At 39.5% G+C, this 5,000-nt stretch overlaps 1 protein-coding gene across 1 annotated transcript in view; it reads right to left on the bottom strand.

The window, feature by feature from the left end:
• The window catches only part of LOC106870764 (m7GpppN-mRNA hydrolase NUDT17), a 36,286-nt gene that overhangs the window by 16,919 nt on the left and 14,367 nt on the right, over positions 1-5,000 (bottom strand). The window lies entirely within an intron of this gene.

Raw genomic sequence — 5,000 nt, 5'->3', positions numbered from 1 at the left:
GTTGGTCTTGCCTAATCGTTTGCGCTTGTTTCCAGCATCTACTGCTCACCATTTTCTCCAAGACACAAAATTCCTTTGACCAATTCTCAAGCAGCCAAGCTATTTCTTCTTCATCTTTGGTAAATCTCATGTCAGATGCTGTTTCGCCTATAGAACTTAAAAAAAGGACGTTAGAGTGTTACTTGAAAGAGGTTTAGCTGCTATTTCTAGCCGGTCGATCGAAGGGCTCTTTTCTTTGTTGGTTCGGTTTCAAAGCTGATGATTTGGCGAATGTGGTTAGCTTCTGCGGTCGCTGTCTCACGCACAACACCGTTTAAAGAAATGTTAGTACGGGGGACAGTGACTGCAGCAGCCACCAGCAGTATCATCATCATCATCATCATCATCAACAGCAACATTATTAGCAGCGTTAATTGCAGCAGCACCAGCACCAGTTGTTGCAGCAACAGACTGAAAATGTCGTCTCTGGATAAACCTCCGTCATTTCTTCCATCCATCGCAGTTCAATTCGAAATCTTCTCAAACATTCTGACTTCTTTATTCACCGTTTCTGAAGAATGAACCAAGCCGTTCGTTGTTCATCCGCTCTGGTCGAAGTCAGTGTTGGTTCTGACGGCAGCAGCAACAGAAGCAGCAGCAGCAGCAGTAGTAGTAGTGGTAGTAGTAGTAGTAGTAGTAGTAGTAGTAGTAGTAGTAGTAGTAGTAGTAGTAGCCAGAGCAGCAGCAACAGTAGTGGTGGTGGTGGTGTTTTCTTTCTCTTTTTCTTTCCCCGCCCTCCCAGTACCAATTCCAGCGATTTGAAATTCATTCAGGGCTTGTAGTAATGGATGTTTCTCTGCCAATATTCAACGGGACAAAACAGAACAACACCTTTTCAGCTATAATGAAACGTGGTTCGTTACTATACACACCTCCACTCCTGCATTTAACGCCTATACAACAAGATTATATATAGATACATACATATATATATATACTATATATATATATATATATATATATATATATATATATATATATATATATATATATATATATATATATATATATATATATATATATATAAGATGTATATAAGATATATATTTATATATATACAAGATATGTATAAGATATATATTTTATATAAGATATATATATATATATATGTGTGTGTGTGTGTGGGCATTTGCGTATACTTAGGTATGTATGAGTGTGTATATGTGGGTATGAGTGTATGTGTGTTTGCATGTGATGTGTGAGTGTGTGAGCGGGTATGAACAAATTTGTGATGATGTTGTTGTTGTTGTTGTTATCGTATTGTCCTTTGTGTTTCAGGTAGCACTGATGCTTCGATCAACTGTATTAGATTATCAGTGTGTGTGTGTGTGTGTGTGTGTGTGTGTGTGTATGAATCTATGTGAATATATGTATACAAGTGTGTGAATGCGTATATCTATGGGAGTGAAGGTGTACGTATATATATACATATATATATATATGAATGTATGTAGATATGTGTATATGTGAGTATATGTATGTGTATATAATATATGGATATATGAATGAATGTATATATATATATCTGCATATATACATGAATGAACGTGTATATAATATGAATGGATGTTTATATATGTTTGTCTGTTGATATGTGTGGATGTATATGTGTTTGTGTGTATGTATATATGTATATGTATGTATATATGTACGTGTGTGTGTGTGTGTTTGTATAAATCTATGGCTGAATGAGCACATTCGTATATATATCCACGTGCATATCGATGTTCTTGTTGTGTTTTTCTGAACGGGTGCTCGCTGGTGCGCGCGCGCGCGTGCATGCGTGTGTGTGCTTACGCTCGAGCAGGTGCGAGTGTGAATGAGTGTGTGTGTGGGTGGTATGCCAGGGCGGCAACGTATGAAATGTGAGGTGGCGCGGGTGTATGCTCGTGAGAGTAAGTGCTCGTACAAGCGTGTGTGTGTGTGTGTGTGTGTGTTCATGTGTGCTAGTGTGGGTAAGTGCCTGTGCGGGTATGTGGAGATCGGGTGCGAGTGCGGATACGTGCGCGTGTGCGAGTGCCAGTGCGTGCTGATGCGGCGAAGTATTTTTATGTAAACCGATTTTTCCAGTCGTGATTCCCTGGGTAGAGTCCAAATGGTATTGCTAAGTGGCACACACGTCGAGAAAGAAGAAGTAAAAACAATATTAATAAAAAGAAGCATTAACACAAAAGACATATATATAATACATATGATTGAAATCTAAATATTGTTGTTGTATTTTTCTTCCCCATTATTTTTTTCTTTGAACATTTCATTCCAAAATGCTGGCGATATTTCAAGAACTTATTAAGACCAATTTCTTGAAGTTGGTATCATAACTGCGTTTAAACGAAAGGGTTTGCCTTTCTCCTCCGCCACCACCGCCGCCGCTACCGTCGCCGCTTCGTGCCTCTCACGATCTGCACTGGCAAGCAAGCGAAAACGCAAACAGCGTTGGCGGCAACCCTTGTTGGCTTTTCAAAGTGATGTTGTCGTAAGAGTTTTTCAAGCCATTTAGTGAGCTGAGTCTCGCAAAACATTTTAACCAGCAATTTCCAACCTGTGCCAAGCGTTTCCGCTTGGGGAGGTGACAGGGAGGTATTGATATACTAACAAAAAATTCTATATATATGCGTGTGTGCGTGTGTGTGTTTGTAGTTAACTATATGTGTGTATGCAATGCTACAGAGATGAGCCCCCATCCCTCCAGTGATATTTTTGTCATTTCAAAGTGAAAGTGAAAGTCATTGAACATCGAACTGTTCCAACTCGGCTTTGCCTTTTTTCTTTTCTTTTTTTGTCTTTTTTTTTCCAGGAAAGAAAGCGAAAACATTAATTACAACAGCAAAACGCTAAATAATAATAAATATAATAAAAGCAAAGGTAAAAATAGCGGATTAAAATCATTACATATTAAATCGTTAAACACGTTTCTTTTTTCCATTTTCACTTTTTTTTCTTTCTATCAACATCACTCCTCATTTACGCGCGTATGCACAAGCAATTTCTCTCTCATTTACTTTCTTCAAAAGTATTTCCAACATAAGAATAGATAGATAGATAGATATGCAGTTATCAGCTGTGTCGCCGGATCGGGAAAGATTTGCTAATTAAAGCAAAAAAAAACAAACTATCTCGTCGTAGTTGTTTTGCTAGTAAAAGCAAGCATTCACACATTTAAAAAAAAAAGCAGGAAAAAAAAATCTGTCATCACAGCGTCATCACGTCGTTGTATCTAATTCATCCATACTTTCACCATTCAGATCAGAGAGGAAACAAAAATCTAAAAATTCCGAAAAAATTTGTCTAATTCCTTTCGTCTTTCGCTAGACCAAAACCAAGCACTGCTCCTCGGCTAGATTCAAAGGTAGGCGAAGACAGCTGGTTAAGTTTTGTTGTGTTCTGTATGAGTCTCTGCGATTCAACTGGACTTTTCTAGCAAGCAGCGTACTATTTGAGGAAAATAGCAAACGGGTGCGCGTGCGTGCGTGTGTGTGTCTCCGCCGCCGCCGCCGCACATCCAGACACACCGATCGTTCTTGCAACTAATCGAAGCAACGATTTCAAAACCACGCCCACTTTTCCTTATAAGGAAATGTTCTGCGATAAAGAGGGATGGCCTGGGATGGCAGAAAAACGAATGGAGTTGAGCCTGGACTGGATGGTGAGATGGGGATGGGGGTGGCGGCGGAGGCGGCGGTGGCGGCGGCGGCGGCGGTAGAATACATCTTGTAGCACCGATGTAGTATAGTAGTAGTAGTAGTAGAAATAGTAGAATATATTTTCAATATTGATGTGGTTGCTGTGGTTGTTGTTGTTGTTGTTGTTGTTGTTACTGCTGCTCACGTGCTTCATGTTGTTCTTGTCCTTGTTGCTCACGCACTTGTGGTTTGTTGTTGCTACAGGTGTTTCGTTGTTGTTGTTGTTGTTGTTATTGTTGTTGTGATAGTAGATACTCTTGCAATGTGTCACACACACACACACACACACCACCACCACCACCTGTCTACAGCCACCTCAACCGTCACCCCTTCAACTACATGCCTCCAGATAAGCGCGCGAACACGCATATATATATACATATATATATATATACACACATATGCGTATATACACCCACCCCAGATACGCACGCACACACACACATGCCCCTACATACACCACTAGACACACACACACACACACACACCACTATATGTGTGTGTGTGTATACACTCATATACATAAGTATACCACAAGCATACACACACCACCTACATACCTAGGCAGTGCTTGTTGTTGTTGTTGCTGCTGTTGTTTAACCCCAGGTTACACCCGATGGAGCAGACGTGTAATCATAGGCAATCCAACCACGACCAACACATTTTATTGGGATACATATGACTGTAATATTCAATGTGTCTGTCATTTCTTTTAAGACCAGACCACCTGTGTTTTGAGGGAGACTTGCAGCTCTTTCTAGCAGGTCAAACAGCTACTTAGGGGCTCCCACGCTGCAAGTGGTTTTGTGTGTGTGTGTGTGTTTGTGTATGTATATTGCGTGTTTGTTTGCAGATGCGTGTATGTGATTTTGTGTGAGGGTGTCTGTGTGTGTTTTTGCAAGTATATATATGTATATATATATTGTGTTGTGTAGATACACGCGTATATACACATTCAAATATACAGATACACACAAATATACATACATGCGGATGTAAATAAACATCTGTGTGTCTATAGCTGCATGTCTATACATCTATATAGATATTCATGTCTACACGCACACACACACACACACACACACACACACACACAGACATATATATTGTGTGTGTGTGTATTGGTGTGTATAAATGTACCTGTGTAGGTATGTGCGTATATATTAGAATGTGTTTGCATGTATAAGCGTGTATATTGTGTATAGTTGTATATATCAATGCATGTATATATATATAGGCTTGTGTTTACATTTATATATATATATGGTTGTATTTCTA

The sequence above is a fragment of the Octopus bimaculoides genome, chromosome 25, assembly GCF_046866305.1.
Source record: "Octopus bimaculoides isolate indiv1 chromosome 25, ASM4686630v1, whole genome shotgun sequence".
NCBI lineage: Eukaryota > Metazoa > Mollusca > Cephalopoda > Octopoda > Octopodidae > Octopus > Octopus bimaculoides.
Note: the sequence above shows the minus strand (reverse complement) of the source record. Positions and strands in the feature narration are given on the sequence as shown.